Raw genomic sequence first — 25856 nt, 5'->3', positions numbered from 1 at the left:
GCCAGGAGCTTTCATCCACCCGGCGTTGGTCGGGTGCAGGGGGATGATTTAAGAACCTCCAAGTCACTGGATTTTAAACCTTCTCCAATAAGGTTCTCCGAGTGCCAGCGCGGGCAGCATAACGGTGGGTTTGTTTGGCAGCTTGTCTGGGGCCTCCCGCCCTCGCTCGCCGCCTGCCAGATCCAAGACAGACAATCCCAGACATTCCGCGACCCCAGAAAGCGGAGAACCGAGCGCGAAGAATGAAATGCGGATAGCGTGGCTCCGGCAAGAACCTCAGAAACCTTATTCGGGGTCGTCTAGGAGGCTGGAAATGTGTCGAGTGCCGCAGGTGGTGGGCGGCACTGGAATTTAATATTCTGGAGCCCCTACCCTGTGACAGGCAGCGCGCCTAGAGAGCCACACTCAAGGTCCAGCTCGGTGAGGTAGGTTAGAAGGATCTTCAGCGAGGTTACACACCTTGCATTTGCCGCTCCCTCTGCCTGGAACGCTCTTTCCGAGACGTCTGTGGTAGCTCCCCGGTTTAGGAGCTTTAGGGTGGGCTTTCTCGTCTATCACGGAGCTCCTGCATTTTAATTGTAACTGTGAGGCTTTCTCTCCCCTCCCCTTCGCACATGAACTGCGTACAATAAACAATCACGCTCCCCTCATGTCTCCTCCTGGGACCCGGCACCAATCTGCATGACTGCCTCTGGATGTCGGGGTCACAGCCTCCCGCCGGATCCCATGGGGATTCTGTCCTTCGTCATCCCGTGCCTGCAATCCTCCCTTCTCCACGTGTTTTCTCCGTTCTCCATCCCTTTGCCTCGGTCTGAGTTCCTCAAGAGGTCGAATCCTCTTTGCCTGTTCGACCAGTGTGTCCTCTGAAACCTTGTCCTTTAACCAGCCCCTCACGCGCCGCCCTCACTTCTTCCTCCCTCCCTGGCCCGGAAACGCCGCTCCACGAACATTTATTGAGTGTCAAGGGCACGCATATAGCGCGCTGGGCCGCCGGGAACTCCTACCCCCGCCCAGAGGCAACTCTCACCTCCCTCCACCCTTCGCACCAGTCGGGAACCCAGCTTCCCAACTCCCCTGACTGCGTCATGGAATCGGTGCTTCTTCCAGGTGCGTGGCCCCACCTCCTTCCCCGGGGACGACTCCTGGTTGGTGGGAGTGCGGGTCACTCTGCCATCCCTCCCGCCCTCCCCGCGTGGCCCCGCCCCAGAGCTGGCTCTGGCTCCTCCTCCTCGCTCCCGCCCCTCGCTCCCCACTCCAGCTAATCGCCTGGCGGCGCGCGCGGAGAAGTTCTGGGCAAAGTACTGCGAACTGGTTGAGCGATAGCAGCGCACGCGAGCCGGGAGGAACAAGGAGAGCCGAGAGCCTGGCGGCCAGTGCGCGGCGCGGCTTCTGGCCCGGGCGGCCGTAGGCGAGTAGCCGTCCCCGCCCCTGTCTCCTGCGGCTGGTGCGGGAACTATATCAGCTGTGCGTTGCTGGGGGACCGAAGAAGCCGGGTTTGCCTCCTCCCGCGTGTGTGGACGAACCCCGGAGCTAGGCGGCGTTCGCGGCGGCAGAGCGTGCAGGTAAGAGTCGGGACGCCCGCCAGGATGGCGCTGGGGTGTGGTGGGGCCCCGGCCCGTGGCGCGGGCTCGGAAGGGCTGCGGTATGGGGGGTGCCGCTGGTCTCAGCAAGCCTGGAGTCTGCCTCTTGTCGCCGAGGAACACCCGGGTTAGTGGGGGCAGCCCCAAGTCGCCCTCGGTGCCGGCCTCCCGGGAGTTAGGGCCTGAGTGCTGCCCACCCTGGAGTGCTGTCCTGAGAGGCACGGTTTGGCCGGGATTGACGGCGAGAAGCCGCCGAGCCTGGGTCGGGGCGCCGGAGGATGCGGCGCCGAGGGGTTGTCCTGGGCAGCCGGGAGGCGCGGCGCCGGGGCGGGAGGCACAGGAAACTGGCTTGATTGGGCCGAGCGCGCGGCTTCACCACATCCGCGGGCTGGGGCGCGCCGGGGGCACCCGGGAGACGCTGGCCTTGCAGGCTCCGGGCTCGCCCGCCTCCACGCGCCCGGCCTGCTCCACTCTCCGGCACCCAGGCTGAGGTCTGAGGGCACTTGTCCCTTCGGGCTTCCCAGCGGCCTGGGAAGCGTTTGCAGCTTCTAGAGTCACTAATGGGCATTGTCCTAGATCGTCCAGATATTTCTTAGGTCGGGGCGCGCCTCCCTCTTTCGGAAATTCAACTTGCCAGCCACCTTCTGCACATTTGTACTCTCTCTCCTCCGTCTCACGAACTACCAGTCTCCTCTGTAGTCAGGACTCTAAGATGAGGGGAGCTGTGAAGTTGTCGCTGTCGATGTGTCTGGGGATTGCGCTGAGGTGCATCCGACCAACCCGCCCCGCACCCCCCCCCCCCCCCACCGGCCAACAATGTTGCCCTGACCCTCAGAGTTTGAGTACTGGGATGAGGGCATTTACAAATGTTTTAAGCTGCAGCTGCAAAAGAGATCCATCCATAGACAGGTAAAGGTGTAGGTCTAACTTCTGATCACCCACACTCTACCTCCAAGCATCATTCAAGGTGAGGTCGCCCTTCTGGCCCAAGGAGACCAACTAGGCAGGCCTGGGCTGAAACGCACCCAAGCTAAATGACCATCCCCTCCACCAACATACTAGCACACCACCCTGTTTGGTGTTCCTCATAGCACTCATCTCTCTGAAATGATCTCCTTGGGCTGTTTACTGTCTGCTTTCCCCCACTAGAATGGAAGTTCCAGAAAGCAGAGACCTTAACTGTCTTGTCCATCATTCCACCCCTAATGTCAACAACAGTGCCTGACACACAGTAGGTACAAAAGAAATATTTATGGAATGAATGATGAAAACTTCTTTGTGAAATATGAGGAATGATGATCTCATAGCTGGTTTTGATTTTCCTGTTTATTTATCCTTTTTTTTTTTTCTACTGGGAAATTGAACAAATACCAATAGCTACTATTAATCGAGCACCTACTAAGAGCTGGATATGTACTAGGAACTTTGTATATAGATCACCTCGTTAAACATTACAATAGTCTTATTAGCTAGGTATTTCTAACCAGATGGGAAATTGAGGCTCCAGCAGGTTAACCAGTTTTCCCAAGATTATCCTGGCAGAACTAGAATTCCAGCTCATTTTCTCTCTATTGTGCTGGGCTGCTTCCAAGAAACTAAAATGTGGTTTCCACCATTACAGCAAGTAGACATTTAGCTTTATTTATAACAAAAGCTATTGCTTAACTAAAAGATTTTTATCATTACCGAGATTTAGTTTCAATAATAGCTAATAAGTATGCTGTAAGCCAGATACTACCAGGCTGCCATAGGCTGTATTCTTTCATCTTCACCATCTTGATGGCAGTGCTGTGAGGTTATCTCCATTTTACAGATGAAGAAACTGCAGCCTAGGTTCGGGAATCTGCCCAGGGTCAATAGTAGATTGCTGAGTTAGATTTTAACTAATAGTCTTTCTGAGTGTAAATCTTTAGCTCCTTCCACTAGACTGAAATTTCTCCTGCTCCCACTATTTAATTAGATGTTAACTCAGTATGATAGAGTTCAATGTTACAGCATATTAAAACCACCTGAGGTTGAGCTATAAACTTTCCACTGCCAATAACAAGTCTAGTTGTACTATTTTCTGAATTGTTGAGACTCTTACTGCCATGGATATTTGTGGATGAGCTTATGGTTTGTGGGCCTGGTAGATGAGGCACATTTAATGTAGGAGGAAAGGAAATTCTCCTTTCACCTGGATTTAAATTTACTTTCACCTAAATCTAAAGAGAAATCTGATGGTTTTTAACCCACTGTGGTAAGTGAACTCTGAACACAGTAATACTTTCTGCGTCTTAAGGAAAGTACTGGAAGACCAGCTAGTACCTCTGTTCCCATATGTAGAATGGAGAGTTAGAAACCACTACTAGTTCCAGAAGCTTCTGCAGCAACCTTTTAGCAAAATAACTACATTTCGACTCTTTGTTCTCTTGTCGTAAAACTGAGAGCAAGAAGTTAGCTAAGTATGTCATGGTTACCACCTGAAGAGCTAATGGCAAAATAGAGGATGGGAGGAAATTAGAGATCCCTTTTTTCTTCTACTTCATTCCAGTTTTAGGGGTAGTATAATGTTTTTCCTTGCACGATGACCTGGATAATCCACGGTTTTATTTATACTGTGCCTCTTGGCAGCACTATATTTTCTTAATTGTTAATTCCCTTTCAAGAGTACTCCAGGACTTCCCTGGTGACACAGTGGTTAAGAATCCGCCTGCCAATGCAAGGGACACGGGTTCGAGCCCTGGTCCGGGAAGATCCCACATGCTGTGGAGCAACTAAGCCTGTGCGCCACAACTACTGAGCCTGCGCTCTAGATCCTGTGAGGCACAGCTACTGAGCCCGTGCTCTAGAGCCTGCGAGCCACAACTACTGAAGCCCATGAGCCACAACTACTGAAGCCCGCGAGCCACAACTACTGAAGCCCGTGAGCCACAACTGCTGAAGCCTGCGTGCCTAGAGCCCATGCTCCGCAACAAGAGAAGCCACCGCAATGAAGAGTAGCCCCCACTCGCCGCAACTAGAGAAAGCCGCGTGCAGCAACGAAGACCCAGTGCAGCCAAAAATAAATATAAATAAATAAATAAATTTATAAAAAGAAGAGAGTACTCCAGGGAGGGTTGGAGAATCCTTCAACCCAGAACGCCCACAGAAATGATGGAACTCTGGGGCACTGAGGAACATGGAGGCTGTTAAGTTGAAGGAAGCTTCAGAACTGAGAGTTGTTTATAGTTGCCTGTGAATTCCTTTCCTGTCTACGTCTCATTCGTCAACTTTTAGCCCCCTTCTCTGGAAATGTCCTTCTTAACTTCCCAGTCACTACTGTTTAGACCACGTTTATACTCGCCCCAGTTTGTATCTCTCCTCCCTCTTGTCTTTCACATCCATGCCTTCCAGCTGCCCCTGCAGCATCTTAGCTCAGGGTCTTAGGGACTTCTCTACTCTGTTCTAACATAGCTTAACATTGTCTCCCTCAGCCCCGCCTTCATAACATAGGTAAATTCTCTAGATCCTGTCATTATATTGCTAAAAATTCTTGAGTGGCTTATATAGTTAATAATAATTATAATATTAATAACAGCAGCAGTAGCTGCTGACCTTCTTGTGCCAGGTACTGTCATGAGTGCCTTATGTGAATTTAAACTTGTGTTTAATCCTCAGAGCGACAGCAAAGCAGGCACTGTTACTATACCCCCAATCTCCAGATGAGACCAGGAGAAGTTAAGTTTGCAACTACTTTACAACTAATACAAGGTGGAGTTGAGACTCGAACCCCTGGTCCTTTCTCTCCCCATTTAAGGTAGACTCCTTAGCCTAAAGTCAGCATCCGGCAGCCTGGGCTCAGTGTCTGCCTTCACCCATTGTTCCCCAGCCTGAACTGTATTCAGCAACAGGGCATTTTGCCTTTGCTCTTATACTGCTGTTGCCTAGAAAGCTCTTTCATTGCCTCTACCTGTGAAACCCCAAGTCTTTCAAGGCTGAACTCATAAACCAGTTCTGCCAGAATCATCTCTCTGAACTCAGTCTCTCATAGCATTAAAACACACACACTCTTCAGCACTTTCTTTCATACCCACCCGACACATTCCTCCACCCCAGTGCCTCCTGGCCTAGTTATTTATTCAGTTGTATTGGCTCCCTTACTACATTGTAGATGCCTTGAAGGCAGGACTAGTATCTATTCCTCCTGTTTGTATCCCCACATCGCTAAGCCTGGTATGCTATCCATAGTAGGTGCACAATTAAAAAGAGAGTAGAAACAACTATATGTGGTTATATGCTGTTAGAATATTTTGTGAAAAAAGTAATTGGAATGTGGCATTTTGTTTCCTACTTTTTGATCCACAATACTGTAATACCTTCATCAATTTATGATGAAGCAATAGAAATCCTAATTATTTAAATCCACGAAAAGCACTTATTCTAGTTGTTTTCACCTTGCAGATATTGTAAGGAGATCTCAAACCCATAAAAAAAACAAGCATTGTCTGTAGGTTAAATATCTTGCATCTTATACACACTATTTTTTCATATATATGGTAAAGTTGTTATTAAAAGTATATTAAAACTGTTATGGAATTGAAACTAAATTTTCATCAATGTTTTATTGATCAATGAATATTTCTCATTTTTAAACCTGATTTACTAGATCTTCTATGAATCACCTCTGGCTCATAGCTCATCACTTCGCTCTGTGTGTTCTAGTCACACTGAACTAAATTCAGCTCCCCACCTGTATCTCCAGGGCCATGAGTAATGTATTTTGGCCTCCCAGTTTCCACATAAAGTTATGTCCTCTTTACAACGTCTTCCTGCTCACCCATGTTCACCTGGCTGGTTCCCACTCATCCATTACATTTCAGCCTGAATGTCACTTATAGGAAGACTTCCTCTGCTGCCTCCAAGTTGAAGTTGGAAAACACGCCTGGCACTCTGTGCCTATCTGTTTTGGAGGGAGCAGTTATCGTACCGTTGTGTACCTGCTGGTCACTTGACTGAATCTTCCATGAAACCACTGACTCTCATTTGGCTTACATTAGAATCACTTAGGGATCTAAAAAGCTTTTCCCTACCTAGGCCCAACTCCCAAAGTTTCTGAATCAAGTGGCATGGGGTGAAGAGGGTTGGTCCCTGGAATTTTTTTTAAAGACATTTTCTCATTCTGTGTTATAGCTGGATAGTATTCCATTGTGTGAATGTAACATACTTTATCCAGTTACTGATTTTTTTTTTTATAAAAGCTTTATTGAGTTATAACTCACATTTCATACAATTCACCCATTTAAAGTATACAATTTAATGGTTTTTAGTATATTCACAGTTGTGCAACTGTCATGTCATAATTAATTTTAGAACATTTTATTACCGTCAAAAGAAATCTGCACCCTTTAGCAGTTCCCCTACTCACCTTGCAACCACTGGTCTACTTTAAGTGTGTATGTATTTGCCTATTCTGGACGTTTCAGGAAAATGGAGTCATTCTTTTATGTCTGGCTTCTTTCACTTAGCATGTTGTAGTTGGGTGCTTCATTCCTTTTTATTGCCTAATAACAACCCATTGTTTGTATAGACCACGCTTTATTTATCCATTTGCCAGATGGAACTGGAATTTTTTTTTTAAAGCTTCCCCAAACAATCCGACTGTGCAGGCAGGAGTTAAACCGGAAGTTCCTTTGAGTCTTGCTCACTGCTGTGTCTTGGGGCTAGAACAGTACCTGGCACAAGATAGATGTGTAATAAACATCTGAATGAATAAAGCATTTTACTAAAAGTATAACTCCTGTTATGCAGGTGTCATCAAAAAACATTGCATTAAAAAGAGATCCTCATAGTTGATTGATTAGATCCCGATTTGAACAAATCCACTGTTAAAAAAGTATTAGGAGACAATCAAGGAAATTTGAACATGGATGAAATGGTACTATTTTTAGGATTTGCTTTAAAATGTCCTGGGGGTGGGGAGGGAGAAAAGAGGAAACAAGGCTGTGTGTGAGTTGACTGAAGCGGAGTGGTGAGTTCATGGGCTTTTTAATGCTTTTCCCCATCTCTGCTGGCCCCTGGGGCAGCCATTGGCTACATGTGGCGGTGGTGCACTTGAGGTGTGGCTAATCCTTGGTGAGCTGTACTGTAGGTATGAAATACACACTGAGTTTCCAAGAGTTCGTACAAAAAAGGATGTAAAATTATCTCAATTTTTTATTGTTTGCTTACATGCTGAAATGGTAACATTTTGGATTATTATAATACATAATTAAGACTAATTTCACCTGTTTTCTTTTACTCTGTAATTGGCGACTTAAAAAATTAAAATTGCGTATATGGTTCATATTACATTTCTCTTGGACAGTGCTGCTGTATAGTTTTGTATATGTTTGAACTTTTTCATAGTAAGTTAAAAAAATCAAAGATATCTGAATTTCTTAAAAGTCTGGAGCAAAATATTTTTCACAAAGAATTCCTCTTATATGAAAAGATTGGAAAATATTGATTTGTTCCAAGATGATTCTTTGTAGAAGCTTATAGCAGGCAGACTGTAGCCTTCCAATGTCATTCCTGGGCTTACTTCATCTATGTGAAAATTTAAAAATTCTTTTATAATAAATGGAATAGCAACATGAAGGAGTAGAATTGCTCCTTTAGTTATTTGTCTGATTCTTTTGTTTTGAAGTTGATGAAATATTTCCTTCATCTTAGAAAAATATGGAAAGTGCATTGGTAATTTCATTGTTCTTAGTCACACTGTTTATACCCTGAAATTGAATTTTCCCTGGACTTGCTTTATAATCAGTCTGCTTAAATCTGTTTGTTTGGGAGCCAGAATATGATTGTTTCTAGACACCCCAAGACCCCTGGAATATGAGCGGAAAATGATTCTTAAATAATAATGATAATGTGTGGGTTTAAAGCTGAGAAACAAATTGCTTTCATATAAAATTTCTTTAGATGAGCATTCTGTCGCTGTCTAGGTGTCTGTGTTTACTCACAAAAGAATAGCCGAGGTAATAAACCCAGCTCTCTGAGGGAGTGTAAGCTAGATGGACAACCCCAGAGGATATTCCTCCTCATCTGTGATTTCTGAGATCGTGAGACAGTGGACCTGAATTGAAAAATAGCTTGAATATAAAGTAGAACAGAATTAAATTGCAGTGAGGAGCCCAACAAGAGATCATCAGAGGATCTGTGACTGCCAATATAAAATCAAGTTTACTCTTTTGTTTACTCTCTATGGTTAAAATATTAAAATCTGTTTGTTTTTAATGTTGTGTGGGTCAAACACTTCTCAATATAACATTCCTCCACTTGTGTATTAAAAGATAGTACTGTGGAAGATTCCCATACTTGTTTTCTATCTTGATATCGAATGCTGTAATACAAGAAATTTATACTTTAAGTCTTATAAAACAAATATCCCTCTCCGAATCATTTGTGGTGGGCAGTGATCTGAAATGTTTAGAAGCAAACGCTAAATAATATATTTTATTAATCTCACAAACATGATTAAACTTGAAGTAAATGCCTCTCTAGAAGGAAAGCATGCAGTATGATTTTTGTCCATACATTGAATGCGTATTTGTTGAGCACGCGTTATGTGCCAGACACCAGACTGGGTACAGGGGATATGGTGATGACTGAGACAGATGTGGAACCTCCCTTCAAGGAGATACTAAACAGTCACAGAGAATTTGTTAATTACAGTGAGGATCTGTAGCTCCAAGGGAATGAGTCTGGATTTTAATTGGGACCCTGGAGAGAAAAATTCCATTTTTCTGTAGGTCATGATTCAGGCTGCTGATGGTCTGAAGGAGGAGGAGGAAAGGAAATCCTCCGAGGGGGATGACAGGAGTGAAGTCCTGCCCTTTCTGTGTCTTTGTGCTGATTGCCAGAGGCCAGGTGGAACTGAGTAGGAGGAGGGGTTTAATTCCTCTCCCAAGGTTTTGAATTGCTGTGATGATACACACAGGTGTATTTATTTGCTACTGGGAACTGAATCCAAAGTTGAGTTTTTACCAGCTTTGTAACTGAGAGCGAATGAGATCTAACAACCTGTTTTCCAGCATGGCCATGGAAGTAGCTTAAAATAACTTGCTGGCTCCAATTCGAGTGTAGTTCTGTTGTCTAGCATCTGAGATGAAGTGGACGAGGGGTACTTGAAGACCTCAAAGGATTCAGGGAAGACCCACTTGGGTTTTTCTTATGGGTTCAGAGTTGCTTCAAGCAGATTTCTAGTGTCTGTAGAATTAACTGAAGTGTCCTTTGGAGCTTGTTGGGGTCTTTAGGGAATGGGGAACCATCCTGACTTTAAAGGGGGTGATGGTAATTGCAAAGAACAGTAATAATAGCAGCGGCAGCCGGTAACTGTGGAGCACTTACTCTGTGCCAGGTTTAGTGCTGTACTTATACTATCTCATTAGATCTTCCAATAATGTATGTGGTGGGTCTCAGCATAACAGTTTACCAATGACCGAACAGAGGCTGGGGAGCAATTACTTGCTCTTTGGTTGTCCAGCATCCATTTACCCTTCCTGATTTCCATTTGAGGAATCACTTCTTGCCTTAGGGTCTAGAACGAGGAGCCCCATTCTCCTGGGCTATGGGTGGCCCTGGGAGCCAGACCAGTCAGATGCCTCTGGCTGGAATCTGGGTCCAATGCCGAGGGTCATGGAGATTCTGTTGCCAAGGGTGTGTCCTGACCCAACCATTCTTGTCCGCACGGCATTGTTATAGTCTGGCTTCAGGTCCCATGAAGCTGTGCCCGTGCTTGCCCCTCCAGCCCCGCCTTACTTCCTGAAACTGATATTTTCCCAGTGCATTTTTTTGTTTGTTTCAGTTGCCAGAATATTTTCTCTTGCTTCCACTCACAGAACCCCAGACTATCACAAGCCTAGGGGGGCTTACGTAGTCTACCCACAGTCACAAAGGGACTGCGTGGCAGAGCTGTGGTGTAGTCGGGTCATTGACCAGAGGGCCCCTCCGTGTGGTGGAGGGCACAGAAGTGGGAGTCAGAGAATCAGAGGATGAATCCAGCCCCGGAAGTGCTTCTGCCTCTGTGCCCTTGAGCTGATCACTGCCTTCTTAGGCTGAACTGTTTGGACAAGATGAAATCTACACGTATGTAAAGGACACCCAGCTCCAGAGGATTTCCTCCTGCAGGAGATTTTTGGACGTGTGACTGTGTCCCCGTTTTCAAAGGCTTGCAGTCTGAGGTTTGAGGTGTAGTCTGAGGCGGTGGTTCTCAAAGTGTGGTTCCACAAGTTGCTGATCAGCATCACCTGGGAACATGTTAGAAACGCAAATTCTCGGGCCCCGCCGCAGACCTATTGAATCAGAAACTGAGGGGAGGGCCCAGCAATCTTTTTTTTTATAAATGTATTTATTTTATTTTTGGCTGCATTGGGTCTTCGTTGCTGCGCACGGGCTTTCTCTAGTTGTGGCGAGCAGGGGCTACTCTTCATTGCAGTGTGCGGGCTTCTCGTTGCGGTGGCTTCTCGTTGCGGAGCACAGGCTCTAGGCACGTGGGCTTCAGTAGTTGTGGCATGCGGCTCAGTAGTTGTGGCGCACGGGCTTAGTTGCTCCGCGGCATGTGAGATCTTCCTGGACCAGGGCTTGAACCCGTGTGCCCTGCACTGGCAGGCGGATTCTCAACCACTGCGCCACCAGGGAAGCCCCAGCAATCTGTTTTTACAAGCCCTTCAGGTGATTCTGATACTCACTAAAGTCTGAGAACCACTAGGCTAAGGCATTTTCATTTTATTAAATACTATTTATTATGTATAATAATAATGGATTAGCCACAGCCCCTGCTCTCAAGGAACATTCCCTCCAGCTGGGAGGGACAGTTATAAACACACAATGTGAGAGACAAGGAGGGGTGTAACACTTGCTGCAAACAAGATGCTGAGGCGTGGTGGGAGCACAGAGAGGCCATGGGAGTCGCTTTTGCAGAGAAGGGGGCATCTGAGCCAAGCCTTGAAGGACGTGTAGGATTGAGACGAAGGAAGGGAATGGAGAGCTAGGTGAAAGGACACTCCAGGCAGAGAATGCAGGATGAGCCAAGGTGTAGCATTTTTTTTTTCTTAACATTTTTATTGGAGTATAATTGCTTTACAATGGTATGTTAGTTTCTGCTTTATAACAAAGTGAATCAGTTATACATATACATATATCCCCATATCTCTTGCCTCTCCCTCCCTCCCACCCTTCCTATGCCACCCTTCTAGCTGGTCACAAAGCACCGAGCTGATCTCCCTGTGCTATGCGACTGCTTCCCACTAGCTATCTATTTTACATTTGGTAGTGTATATATGTCCATATATACACTACCACTCTCTTTGTCCCAGCTTACCCTTCCCCCTCCCCATGTCCTCAAGTCCATTCTCTAGTACGTCTGTGTCTTTATTCCCGTCTTGGCCCTAGGTTCTCCATGACCTTTTTTTTTTTTTTTTAGATTCCATATATATGTGTTAGCATATGGTATTTGTTTTTCATACTTCACTCTGTATGACAGACTCTAGGTCCATCCACCTCACTACAAATAACTCAATTTCGTTTCTTTTTATGGCTGAGTAATATTCCACTGTATATATGTGCCACATCTTCTTTATCCATTCATCTGTTGATGGACACTTAGGTTGTTTCCATGTCCTGGCTATTGTAAATAGAGCTGCAATGAACATTGTGGTACATGACTCTCTTTGAATTATGGTTTTCTCAGGGTATGTGCCCAGTAGTGGGATTGCTGGGTCATATGGTAGTTCTAGTTTTAGTTTTTTAAGGAACCTCCATTCTGTTCTCCATAGTGGCTGTATCAATTTACATTCCCACCAACAGTGTATGAGGGTTCCCTTTTCTCCACACCCTCTCCAGCATTTACTGTTTGTAGATTTTTTGATGATGGCCATTCTGACTGGTGTGAGGTGGTATCTCATTGTAGTTTTGATTTGCATTTCTCTAATGATTAATGATGTTGAGCATTCTTTCATGTGTTTGTTGGCAATCTGTATATCTTTGGAGAAATGTCTATTTAGGTCTTCTGACCATTTTTGGATTGGGTTGTTTGTTTTTTTGATATTGAGCTGCATGAGCTGCTTGTAAATTTTGGAGATTAATCCTTTATCAGTTGCTTCACTTGCAAATATTTCTCCCATTCTGAGGGTTGTCTTTTCGTCTTGTTTATGGTTTCCTTTGCTGTGCAAAACCTTTTAAGTTTCATTAGGTCACATTTGTTTAGTTTAGTTTTTATTTCCATTTCTCTAGGAGCTGGGTCAAAAAGGATCTTGCTGTGATTTATGTCATAGAGTGTTCTGCCTATGTTTTCCTCTAAGAGTTTGATAGTGTCTGGCCTTACATTTAGGTCTTTAATCCATTTTGAGTTTATTTTTGTGTATGGTGTTAGGGAGTATTCTAATTTCACTCTTATACATGTAGCTGTCCAGTTTTCCCAGCACCACTTATTGAAGAGGCTGTCTTTTCTCCATTGTATAGTCTTGCCTCCTTTATCAAAGATAAGGTGACCATATGTGTGTGGGTTTATCTCTGGGCTTTCTATCCTGTTCCATTGATCTAAATTTCTGTTTTTGTGCCAGTACCATACTGTCTTGATTACTGTAGCTTTGTAGTATAGTCTGAAGTCAGGGAGCCTGATTCCTCCATCTCCGTTTTTCTTTCTCAAGATTGCTTTGGCTATTTGGGGTCTTTTGTGTTTCCATACAAATTGTGAAATTTTTTGTTCTAGTTCTGTGAAAAATGCCAGTGGTAGTTTGATAGGGATTGCATTAAATCTGTAGATTGCTTTGGGTAGTAGAGTCATTTTCACAATGTTGATTCTTCCAATCCAAGAACATGGTATATTTCTCCATCTATTTGTATCATCTTTAATTTCTTTCATCACTGTCTTATAATTTTCTGCATACAGGTCTTTTGTCTCCTTAGGTAGATTTATTCCTAGGTATTTTATTCTTTTTTGTTGCAATGGTAAATGGGAGTGTTTTCTTAATTTCACTTTCAGATTTTTCATCATTAGTGTATAAGAATGCAAGAGATTTCTGTGCATTAATTTTGTATCCTGCTACTTTACCAAACTCATTGATTAGCTCTAGTAGTTTTCTGGTAGCATGTTTAGGATTCTCTATGTATAGTATCATGTCATCTGCAAACAGTGACAGCTTTACTTCTTCTTTTCCGATTTGGATTCCTTTTATTTCTTTTTCTTCTCTCATTGCTGTGGCTAAAACTTCCAAAGCTATGTTGAATAACAGTGGTGAGAGTGGGCAACCTTGTCTTGTTCCTGATCTTAGTGGAAATGCCTTCAGTTTTTCACCATTGAGGACGATGTTGGCTGTGGGTTTGTCATATATGGCCTTTATTATGTTCAGGTAAGTTCCCTCTATGCCTACTTTCTGGAGGGTTTTTATTGTAAATGGGTGTTGAATTTTGTTGAAAGCTTTCTCTGCATCTATTGAGACGATCATATGGTTTTTCTCCTTCAGTTTGTTAATATGATGTATCACGTTGATTGATTTGCGTATATTGAAGAATCCTTGCATTCCTGGGCTAAACCCCACTTGATCATGGTGTATGATCCTTTCAACGTGCTGTTGGATTCTGTTTGCTGGTATTTTGTAGAGGATTTTTGCATCTATGTTCATCAGTGATATTGGCCTGTTGTTTTCTTTCTTTGTGACATCTTTGTCTGGTTTTGGTATCAGGGTGATGGTGGCCTCGTAGAATGAGTTTGGGAGTGTTCCTCCCTCTGCTATATTTTGGAAGAGTTTGAGAAGGACAGGTGTTAGCTCTTCTCTAAATGTTTGATAGAATTCGCCTGTGAAGCCATCTGGTCCTGGGCTTTTGTTTGTTGGAAGATTTTTAATCACAGTTTCAATTTCAGTGCTTGTGATTGGCCTGTTCCTGTTTTCTATTTCTTCCTGGTTCAGTCTCGGAACGTTGTGCATTTCTAAGAACTTGTCCATTTCTTCCAGGTTGTCCATTTTATTGGCATAGAGTTGCTTGTAGTAATCTCTCATGGTCCTTTGTATTTCTGCAGTGTCAGGTGTTACTTCTCCTTTTTCATTTCTAATTCTATTGATTTGAGTCTTCTCCCTTTTTTTCTTGATGAGTCTGGCTAATGGTTTATCAATTTTGTTTATTTTCTCAAAGAACCAGCTTTTAGTTTTATTGATGTTTGCTATTGTTTTCTTCATTTCTTTTTCATTTGTTTCTGATCTGATCTTTATGATTTCTTTCCTTCTGCTAACTTTGGGGGTTTTTTGTTCTTCTTTCTCTAATTGCTTTAGGTGTAAGGTTAGGTTGTTTATTTGAGTTGTTTCTTGTTTCTTGAGGTAGGATTGTACTGCTATAAAGTCCCCTCTTAGAACTGCTTTTGCTGCATCCCATAGGTTTTGGGTCGTCGTGTTTTCATTGTCATTTGTTTCTCCGTATTTTTTGATTTCCTCTTTGATTTCGTCGGTGATCTTGGTTATTAAGTAGTGTATTGTTTAGCTTCCATGTGTTTGTATTTTTTATAGATGTTTTCCTGTAATTGATATGTAGTCTCATAGCATTGTGGTCAGAAAAGATACTTGATAGGATTTCAGTTTTCTTAAATTTACCAAGGCTTGATTTGTGACCCAAGATATGATCTATCCTGGAGAATGTTCCATGAGCACTTGACAAGAACGTGTATTCTGTTGTTTTTGGATGGAATGTCCTATAAATATCAATTAAGTCAATCTTGTTTAATGTATCATTTAAAGCTTGTGTTTACTTATTTATTTTCATTTTGGATGATCTGTCCATTGGTGAAAGTGGGGTGTTAAAGTCCCTTACTATGATTGTGTTACTGTCAATTTCCCCTTTTATGGCTGTTAGCATTTGTTTTATATATTGAGGTGCTCCTGTGTTGGGTGCATGAATATTTACAATTGTTATATCTTTTTCTTGGATTGATCCCTTGATCATTATGTAGTGTCCTTCTTTGTCTCTTGCAATAGTCTTTGTTTTAAAGTCTGTTTTGTCTGATAAGAGAATTGCTACTGCAGCTTTTGATTTCCGTTTGCATGGAATATCTTTTTCCATCCCTTCACTTTCAGTCTGTTTGTGTCCCTAGGTCTGAAGTGGGTCTCTTGTAGACAGCATATTTATGGGTCTTGTTTTTGTATCCATTCAGCCAGTCTATGTCTTTTGGTTGGAGCATCTAGTCCATTTACATTTAAGGTAATTATTGATATGTACGTTCCTATTACCATTTTCTTAATTGTTTTGGGTTTGTTATTGTAGGTCTTTTCCTTCTGTTGTGTTTCCTGCCTAGAGAAGTTCCTTTAGCATTTGTTGTAAAGCTGGTTTAGTTGTGCTGAATTCTCTTAGCTTTTGCTTGTCTGTAAAGGTTTTAATTTCTCCCTCAAATCTGAATGAGATCCTTGCTGGGTAGAGTAATCTTGGTTGTAGGTTTTTTCCATTCATCACTTTAAATATGTCCTGCCACTCCCTTCTGGTTTGCAGAGTTTGTGCTGAAAGATCAGGTGTTAACTTTATGGGGATTCCCTTGTATGTCATTTGTTGTTTTCCCCTTGCTGCTTTTAATATTTTTTCTTTGTATTTAATTTTTGATAGTTTGATTAATATGTGCCTTGGCGTGTTTCTCCTTGGATTTATCCTGTATGGGACTCTCTGTGCTTCCTGGATGAGGAGGCAGTTCCAGACCTTTTCCCGGACACTCTCTCTGCTAGCCGTGGCACACTAGCCCCTTCAGGCTGTGTTCACGCAGCCAACCGCAGTCCTCTCCCTGGGATCCAACCTCCGCAGCCCGAGCCTCAGCTCCCAGCCCCCGCCCATCCCGGCGGGTGAGCAGACAAGCCTCTTGGGCTGGTGAGTGCTGGTCAGCACCGATCCTCTGTGGGGGAATCTGTCCACTTTGCCCTCCACACCCCTGTTGCTGCGCTCTCCTCCATGGCTCCGAAGCTCCCCACCTCTGCCACCCGCCATCTCCACCCACGAAGGGGCTTCTAGTGTGTGGAAACCTTTCCTCCTTCACAGCTCCCTCCCACTGGTGCAGGTCCCATCCATATTCTTTTGTTTCTCTTTTTTCTTTTTTCTTTTGCCCTACCCAGGTATGTGGGGAGTTTCTTGCCTTTTGGGAGGTTTGAGGTCTTCTGCCAGCATTCAGTAGGTGTTCTGTAGGAGTTGTTCCACATGTAGATGTATTTCTGATGTATTAGTGGGGAGGAAGGTGATCTCCATGTCTTACTCTTCCGCCATCTTGAAGCTCCTCCCCACATTTCTTTTTATTGAGGTATTATTGATTTACAGTATTGTATTAGTTTCAGGTGTGATTCAGTCTTTTTGTAGGTTATACTCCTTTACAGTTATAGTGATTCAGTCTTTTTGTAGTGATTCAGTCTCTTTGTAGGTTATACTCCTTTTACAGTTATTACAAAATAATGGCTGTAATTCTTTGTGCTGTACAATATATCATTGTTGCTTATCTATTTTATACATAGTAGTTTGCACCTCCTAATCCCATACTCTCTCTTGCACCTCCCCGCTTCTGTCTCCCCACTGATATCCACTAGTTTGTCTTCTGTATCTGCGAGTCTGTTTCTATTTTGCTGTATACATTCGTTTGTTTTACTCAAGGCATAGCATTTTGAGGAATGACGAACCCTGCAGTTTGATGAGAAAGACTGTTTTAAGTTGGAAAAGTGACAGGATATGAGAATGGAGAGGTAGGTTGGGGCGCAAATGGAGTGGATCCTGAATCCTACAGTGAGGGTTTGGACTTTATCCTGTGGACAGTGAACAAGGAGGTGACATGGTGGGAGCTGTCTTAGAGAAAGTATTGTAGGGGTGGTAGAGAAGGTCAGAGGCTGGGAGTATAAGCACAATGAGACCTGAACTAGGGTGGTCACAGTGGGAGAAGAAAGGAAAGATAGCAAAAAGTATTGGAAAGTCAGAATGACAGCCCCTAGGCACTAGGAAATTGGGGTCCAGGGTTGAGAGAGAAGGCAAAGATGATTCTATGGGAGATAATAAATGATGTTGGTACAATCAGGTGAAAAATAAAGTTGGAGCCTTACACCATGCCTTCCATCAGAATAAATTTCACATGGGTCAAAAGTTTAGCATTAAAACAACTAATAAAAAATAGAATACCATTTTAATAATAATGGAGATAGACAAGCCTTTTAAGATATAAAACAAAATATTGATTTATTTGACTATATATGATTTTTGCAGGGCCAAATGTTTTTAACTGTCAAAAGGTGATCAATAAATTTAGAAAAGTAATTGCAATTCATGTCACAAAGATCTAATTCCATCAATATATAAAGAACTACAACAAATCAATAACAGAAAGAACAGTTACCGTAGAGGCAAAGAATTTGAACAAATAGTTCACAAAAGTGCATACAAATGACGCTTAAACATGTGAAAACTTTAACCTCACTCATAAAAAGAGAAAGGTAAGTTAAAACTTTAGTGAGATGCTGTTTTTCCACCTATCAGATTGGCAAATGTCAGAAAATGTGGTAACTGTTGGCAGAGGTTTGAGGAGACAGGTATTCATGGTAGGTGGAAATGTGAATTGGTCCAAGCTCTGTGCAGAGCCCTTGGCAGTATCATCAAAACTGCAAACACATGCACCCTTTGAACCAGCCATAACAGTTCTGTGAATTTAATCCTACAGGTAAGTAAATGTGCACAGTGGTAGATGTGCAAAGGTATTTATTGAAGCATTGTTTGAATAAAAAGATTGCAAATAACCTAATTGTCCATCAGTAGGAACTGGTTAACGAGTAATGGAGCAGTTAAAAATGAAGCAGCTCGGGGCTTCCCTGGTGGCGCAGTGATTGAGAGTCTGCCTGCCAATGCAGGGCACACGGGTTCGAGCCCTGGTCTGGGAAGATCCCACGTGCCGCGGAGCAACTGGGCCCGTGAGCCACAATTACTGAGCCTGCGCGTCTGGAGCCTGTGCTCCGCAGCAAGAGAGGCTGCGATAGTGAGAGGCCCGCGCACCGCGATGAAGAGTGGCCCCCGCTCGCCGCAACTAGAGAAAGCCCTCGCACAGAAATGAAGACCCAACACAGTCATAAATAAAATTAAAAAAAAAAAAAAATTAAAAAAATAAAAAATGAAGGAGCTCTACATCTACTGATTTGGAACAATCTCTGAGTTAAGTTAAAAAAAACAAAATACAAGTGTAGACTACATAGATTTATGGCATACATACCATATATACCAAGGTATGTATGGGATGCTTCCATGTGAGAAAAAATATATTCATAGCTAATATATATTTTATATGTTTATATACGTAAACATGTACATATTATGCATAGGTACACATACTCATAAACTGGGGGTGGGGGTGGGCTGAAGGCAGCTCGCACTGGCTTGTGAGACCAGTTGTGTATCTCTCTCCCCAACTCCTTGGTCAGTGACTTTGTGGTGGTCGTTTGACATTGGCCAAGGTGGGAGTATTTACACCATGGCAATCGGCAGAGGAAACAAATTGGGGTTTTTGTTTTTGTTTTTCCAGAGAGCTTGTTGATAAACATTTACTAGTACCCCCTGTGTATCATAAATATAAAATATCTCTTGAAGGCTATGCAAGAAGTGGGTAACATCAGATTCCCCAAGGAGGGGAGAATGGGAGATAAAAGGACAGTTGTGAGATTTAAATTGCATCTTTGAAATTTTGTTCCAAGTTAAGGTGTTACTTATTCTGCAGTAAACATATAAAGCAAACCAAGAAGTAACTCCAGAGTTTCAGGCCTATGTGACTGTTATTTAAGGTGCCATTGACTATGCCATGGAAGAAAATAGAAAGATGAATAGATCTTAGGGAAAAAGGATGCTTTTGGTTTTGAACATGCTGAGCTTGAAGTGTGTGGGTGATATCAGTGATGTCCAGCAGATAACTCAGAAGAGAGGGCGAAACTGGGGATCATTCCTGGGAGTCGGCAGTTTAGTTGAAATTATAGCAGTTGAGGAGGTTTCCAAGGGAGGTCCAACCTGTCCAACCTTTTGGGCAGGTCCCAGAAGAGGAAAGGGGATGCATGTGGTACCTTGAGGAATGCCAAACAAGAGGTAGGTAGAGGAAGGGTAAGCAGTCACAAAGGTAGAAGGACCTTATAACGATAATCATAGTAGCTTTCTTTCATGGATTGTCTATAAAAAGTGAGCCACTATGTGCAGTCCGTTTTTGAGAGAACATCACCTGATTTAATTCTCACAGCCACTCCCTGATTGCTGGTGAATGGGGAAGGGGGATAATCCCAAAGGATAAATGGAAGAGAGCTTCTGGGAGGGATGTTAATAGAGCGAGGCTTTGACCCACCGAAAGTGTTTGCGCTAAGAGAATGTGCTTTCATCAGAGTGACTGGTGGTCACATACAACAGCCACTGCTGAGAACTTCACACATGAGTTGGGCAAAATAACCGTGTTCTTGGGTCTTGCTCTAGCTAGTTAACTCATGCTGAGGTTTAGCGTGTCATGGACTTCTCTACATTCCTGTGGATGGTACTGTTTCCCTCCACCCCCCGCCCCCAGAGGAGTTGGGTGAGAATTAGCCAAGTGTCAATAGATGTGAAGGGGCTTCTGGAGGAATTGAGAGCTGCATGATTGCTAGCCGCACAGGAAACCAGCTGGAGGAGTGTGGCCTGTGAATGGGACTCACAGTTACCTGTCAGTCTCTCTGGGGTTCTAAACTTCAGCAGCACCAGAATGACCTGCAGGGCTTGTTAAAACAGATTGCGCGCCCCACCCCAGAGTTTCTGATTCAGTGCATCTGTGGTGGGATCTGAGATTCTGCATTTCGAACAAGTTCTGAGGTGATACTGATGCTGCTGGTCCGGGGACCCCTTTGAAAACCCAAGCATTGCTGCAGCAGGCAGAAGACTCAGTCTCAAGCAGCCGTGAGCCCACTCTGATTTGGAGAGGAACCAGAGAATTCTGGTTCACATTAGGTTATCATAAGCCCCATATTTTAAATAGCATTTCCACATTTGTAACTTACTTTGATATACTTTGCTTCTCACAACAAAACAACCCTGTGACGTAGCAGGACAGGTATTATTACCTTGTTGTAAATCAGACTGAGGACCTCGGGTAAGGTGAGTGACTTACCCAAAGGGCAAATGTCAGAGCGGACCTTTGCATCTAGATTTCAGATTTCCTTAGCGTAGGTTTAGTGTTCCTTTTGCGTTGCTAGTGAAAGCTTAGCGATCATCTTCTCCCATAACAAAGTTTGTTTTAATCACCCCCCCAAGACAAAAACAGCTTTTCATTTTAGAACACTTTTAGATTTACAGAAAAGCTGTGAAGATAGTACAGAGGGTTCCCATATGCCCCACACTCAGTTTCCGCTACTAATACTATCTTACATTAGTAAGGTACATTGGTCCCAATTAACGAACCAATACTGATACATTCTGATTTGTTAACTAAAGTCTAAACTTCATCCACATTTTCTTAGTTTTTACCTAATGTCCCTCTTCTATTCCAGGATCCCATCCAGCGTTCCACATTATGTTTAGTCATCGTGTCTCGTTCAGCTCCTCTTGGCTGTCACAGTCTCTTAGACTATCCTTGTTTTTGTTGACCTTGACAGTTTCAAGGCATACTGGTCAAGCATTTGTAGAATGTCCCTCGCTTGGGATTTGTCTGATGTTTTTCTCATGATTAGACTAGGGTTATGGGTTTTGGGGCAGAAGACCACAGAGGTAAAGTGCCATTTATCACATTATGTTGAAAGCACATACTATCAATGTGTTTTATCACTGTTCATGTTGACCTTGATCCTTTGGCTGAGGTAGTGTTTGTTAGGTTTGTTCACTGCAAAGTTACTCTTTCTACTGCCCACTGTGCAGCCCACACCTAAGTAGTGGGGAGTTATGTTCTACCTCCTACGTAGATTATTTGGCATTCTTCTGTATGGCAGGTCTGTCTCTCCTCCCCCATTTATTGATGTATTGAGTTAATCAATATTTATATCGGTGTGGATTCACGGATTCTTACTTTATACTGTGGGTTGTAATCCAGTAGTACTTTATTTAGTTTAGTGCTCAAATTTTTCCAGCTTTGGCCGGTAGGAGCCCTTTAATTTGGCTCCCATGGCCCTTTGACATAAGCCTATCATTGTTGATTTTTTTGAGCATGTTCTTACTTTCTGGCACTACAGGATGCCCTAGATTCATCTTGTATAATTCCTGCTCAGCCCTAGAATCAAGTTTTGTTTTGTTTTGTTTTAATATTTATTTATTTATTTATTTATGGCTGTGTTGGGTCTTCGTTTCTGTGCGAGGGCTTTCTCCAGTTGCGGCAAGCAGGGGCCACTCTTCATCGCGGTGCGCAGGCCTCTCACTATCGCGGCCTCTCCTGTTGCGGAGCACTGGCTCCAGACGCGCAGGCTCAGCAGCTGTGGCTCACGGGCCCAGTTGCTCCGCGGCATGTGGCATCTTCCCAGACCAGGGCTCAAACCCTTGTCCCCTGCATTGGCAGGCAGACTGTCTACCACTGCGCCACCCGGGAAGCCCTTAGAATCAGGTTTTTAATGTCGGTCTTGATCCACTAAATTGGTTTCACCATCCACCTGAGTCACCACCCACAGTGGAAAAACACAGATCCATTTCCACCCGTCACTTTCACAATAAGGAAATCAGCACCTTGAAAGGTGAAATGGCTTATCTGGGGTCACATGTAGTTGGTAGCAAAGCCGGGGCCAGGACCAGGTCCAGGTCCTCTGGACTTCTAGTCTTGTGCCTTTTCTACCATTCTGTGCTGGCACATTCTACATTCAGAACCTGAGTCAGCATACTTCCCCCTCACTCACATCCTTGGGTGTAGGCAGTCTGATGTGAACTCACCTGGATGTGCTACTGTCTACTCAGGACAGAGATCAGCAAAAAGGGGCAAAGGGTACTGGCCAGATTCCTTGTGGAGGTGGCCTCAGCAAGTCTGTTTTCCCATCAGAATGGGGTTTTGTAATGGTGAAGAAGTACAAGCCCACAGAATGTTAACTGCTGCTATCAGCACTTTGTAACTGAGCTTTGACCACATGACTGGCCTCTGCTTTGTGGGAAAGTGGGGGCCGAGGGAGGCTTGTAGAATCCACACACTCTTCATTTGGGTTCTCCTTTCCATGGGGGAGGCAGAAAGAAGTGAATTCAAGCAGCAAAACCCTCAAATTTCACCTTGTCCTATGAACTCCTGGCATCCACAAAGAGCTGAGCAGACAGGTTTTTGGTGTTCTAAAGGCCCAGCCAACCCTGCATTAGGATCTGGTGTGAATAATCAATTATACCAACAAAGCTTATTTTCCTTTGTGGGAAGAAATCGTTCTGTCATCAAAAGGTTCCTAACATGCAGGGAGTAATAAAGACAAACTTATTTCATATCCATTTCTCAGAGTGTCCCACTTCAAAAGATATTTTTTGATTTTTTAATAATTGATGGTGGGTACTCTGGCTGAAGAATTATTCCTGTAAAGCAGCAGTCCCTAACCTTTTTGGCACCAGGGACCGGTTTCGTGGAAGACAGTTTTTCCACGGACGGGGGTGGGGTTGGGGGATGGTTCAGGCGGTCATGCGAGCGATAGGGAGCAGCCGATGAAGCTTCGCTCACTTGCCTGCTGCTTACCTCCTGCTCTGCAGCCTGGGGGTGGGGGAGTTGGGGACCCTTGCCGTCAAGGGATTTAAGGGAATAAGGCAGTAATCATGGATTAGGGAATTTGTTTGCAAGCAACAAAAACCCATCCAGTTTAAGGACAATTTAAAAGAAAGTTTATTGGCTTATGTTGCTAAAAAGTCCAAGAGGAATGCTAGCTTCAGGCATGGCTGGATCTAGGGGCTCAAATCATGTCATCAGGGCCCTGTTTCTTACCATTTCCTAGTCTGTTTTCATCTGGCTTCATTCTCAAGCCAACTTTCTCCATGTGAGAACCTCTTAAGAGCAGAGGGCTTATTTCCTACACTAAACAACTCTATTCTGCAGATGCTTATTGCTTTTGATTGTCCCTGCCTTTGGTCATGCCCCTAACCCTGAACCAGTTACTGGGACTAGAGTTATCAGGACTGTCACTGGCCAGGTGTGGGTCAGGTGTTCCCTGTGGAACCAGGGGAAGGGATGTTTCCTCTGAAGAATGAGGTGCTGGTACCAGAAGGATGAGTTGGATGGACAAACAAAAATAATGGTTGTCTGTCTTTTGCAGTGTTGTGAACACTCAGGGTAAATGCTTGATGAATGAATAAATACTCATCTCTGATGCTATCCATAGGTTTGTTTACTTATCCCCTTCCCAAGCTACTCATTTATTTCTTGGACTTGTGAGTTCTTCTAGAGAAACCTTCTAGTCATTCCTTGATTAGTGTACTCACTTGAATCGCCAGCCCTTGTTAGGCCCTCAGCAAATGCTCTTCTTGCTGTCCCTATTGCTGATTTCAAGTCTAATTTCAGGTGATGGCTAGCTGATGGTGATCCTCTCTTTGAACCTGTTTAACCAGGTCAGTGTTAACTTATGTTTGGTTTTGGCTGAATGGTCTGCATAGATGTCTTTAATAAATCTGCTTTGCAATATTAAGGGAAAGGAGGCAACTTCTGATCTTTGTTTTTCCCTTGATGCCATTCCTAGCTCGGATCATTAGTGGTTAATTCTAATCCTACCTTCTATAAGGGGAGAGAATTTTTTTAATCACTACATGAGCCAATAATTATTAGTTCCAGATTTTAAAAATTTACTTGAAAGTTTGATTATTCAAATCTCTTGCTTGTTTTCCTTCTTGCTACTTGCCTTCTGCAAATTTCACTGCTTATTAGCATCTTTACCTGAAGGTGGACAATGTAAGATCAAGAGCTGTAATTAAAACCTTGACAGCATCCCACCTTTTTTTCTTGTTTCTTTTTGGAGGGGCTGCCTACTTGGCGACGTTTCTGTGCAAAACCAGTTTTGTACCGGGACTAACAGTGAACTGTGATGGATTATCTGTGAATTTCAGTTAATTATCTTTTTGGTATACCCTTTTACAACAGGAAGTTGAAAGTTGGCTGCAAAGTCACCTCTCTCTGGTGGTTGCCTTGACTTCTGACCTTTTCCCTTTGCTGCCTTCTTGAGTCCAATCGAGATCAAGTTAAAAATGAGTTAATGCCAGGTTCAGAAAAGAATAAGTGTTTGGGTCTGGTCATCAGCCCTGGAGTGCCTGTTATTTCTATATTGCCCTGCCAATAGAAGAGCTTTTTAAACATCTGTCTCCATTGACACTGATAGTTGAATTTACTATACATTGATTTTATTTTGTCCATCTCTGTGTTTATTTGAAGCACTGCTCAACTAGTTCAGTGCCATCAATTTTTCTTTTCCTTTTTTAAATCTCCAAAGTATTTGTATCTGGGCTATGGTCAAGATTCACAAAAACCATTTTGATTAGGTTTCACATTCATTTATATACTACATAAGCAGGGCATGCCTTTGTGTTATGGGAGTATTTTTAGAAGACTAATGAGGTGGAAGAATTTGTGTTTCATTTCCCTTGGTTTCCCTCTATTCAGACACCTGCATTCGCCATTAATTACTACTCCCATGGTGCTCTCTCTTTGTCTCTTGTGCAGTGTTTTGAAATAATATTGGGAGGGAAGCTGGGGGCTGAGGCACATATCTGCATTGGAATAAATAGTTGTTTTTTTTTTCCTTAGTAGCTCAACAGAAGGCTTATTTAAGAGTAATTGATATTTTGGTACCATTTTAAGGAGGTTTTGTTTCTTTTCATCTTTTTCTGCAATCTTTGCTTATTCCCTAGAGCTGATCTCTGGTCATCTCATTTTTTCTCCTTAATCAAGCCATCCTGAATACCATTTGTGGCTCCTGCATTGTTTTAGAAATAGAAAACTGCTTTCTTTAGATCTCTTTTTGATAGTAGGCTCTTGGGTCAAACCAGTACAAGTCAGTTGGGTTTGCAAAAATGGCCAATAATCACCATGACATTTAAAAAACATTTATTCATGAAAGGTATTTTTAAAGGAATATATTCCCTTTTGGAGGTTTAGCCTATTGCTTTTCTTTTATTTTAGGTAAACTTTTTACTGAAATGTAACATACATGCAGAAAAGTATACAAAGCACAATTGTATCATTTAATGAGTTTTCACAAGATGAACACATCTGTGTAACCAAACTGAGAATATTACCAGCTCCTTAGAAGCCTCCTCAAGTGGTCCCCAGTCCCCATGCCTACTCCATAGGGGTCTCCTGATTTTTAACACCATCCGGTTACCTTTGCTGGTTTTTGTATTTATGTAAATAGAAGTGTGTAG

At 43.4% G+C, this 25856-nt stretch overlaps 1 protein-coding gene across 7 annotated transcripts in view; it reads left to right on the top strand.

Moving 5' to 3' along the window:
• Positions 1–1247: 1247 nt before the first annotated feature.
• The window catches only part of OSBPL3 (oxysterol binding protein like 3), a 197798-nt gene continuing 173189 nt past the window's right edge, over positions 1248–25856 (top strand). For 4 of the 7 annotated variants that reach the window (XM_082471757.1, XM_082471751.1, XM_082471756.1 and 1 more), the window contains exon 1: positions 1249–1562. The gene's annotated coding sequence lies outside the window, so the exon portion shown is untranslated. Of the gene's footprint in view, positions 1563–2729; positions 2812–25856 lie in introns of all 7 variants that reach the window. The other 3 variants (XM_082471752.1, XM_082471754.1, XM_082471755.1) reach the window with 3 other exon arrangements.

This window comes from Balaenoptera physalus (genome assembly GCF_965194825.1).
Source record: "Balaenoptera physalus genome assembly, chromosome: 8".
Taxonomy (NCBI): Eukaryota; Metazoa; Chordata; class Mammalia; order Artiodactyla; family Balaenopteridae; genus Balaenoptera; species Balaenoptera physalus.
Note: the sequence above shows the minus strand (reverse complement) of the source record. Positions and strands in the feature narration are given on the sequence as shown.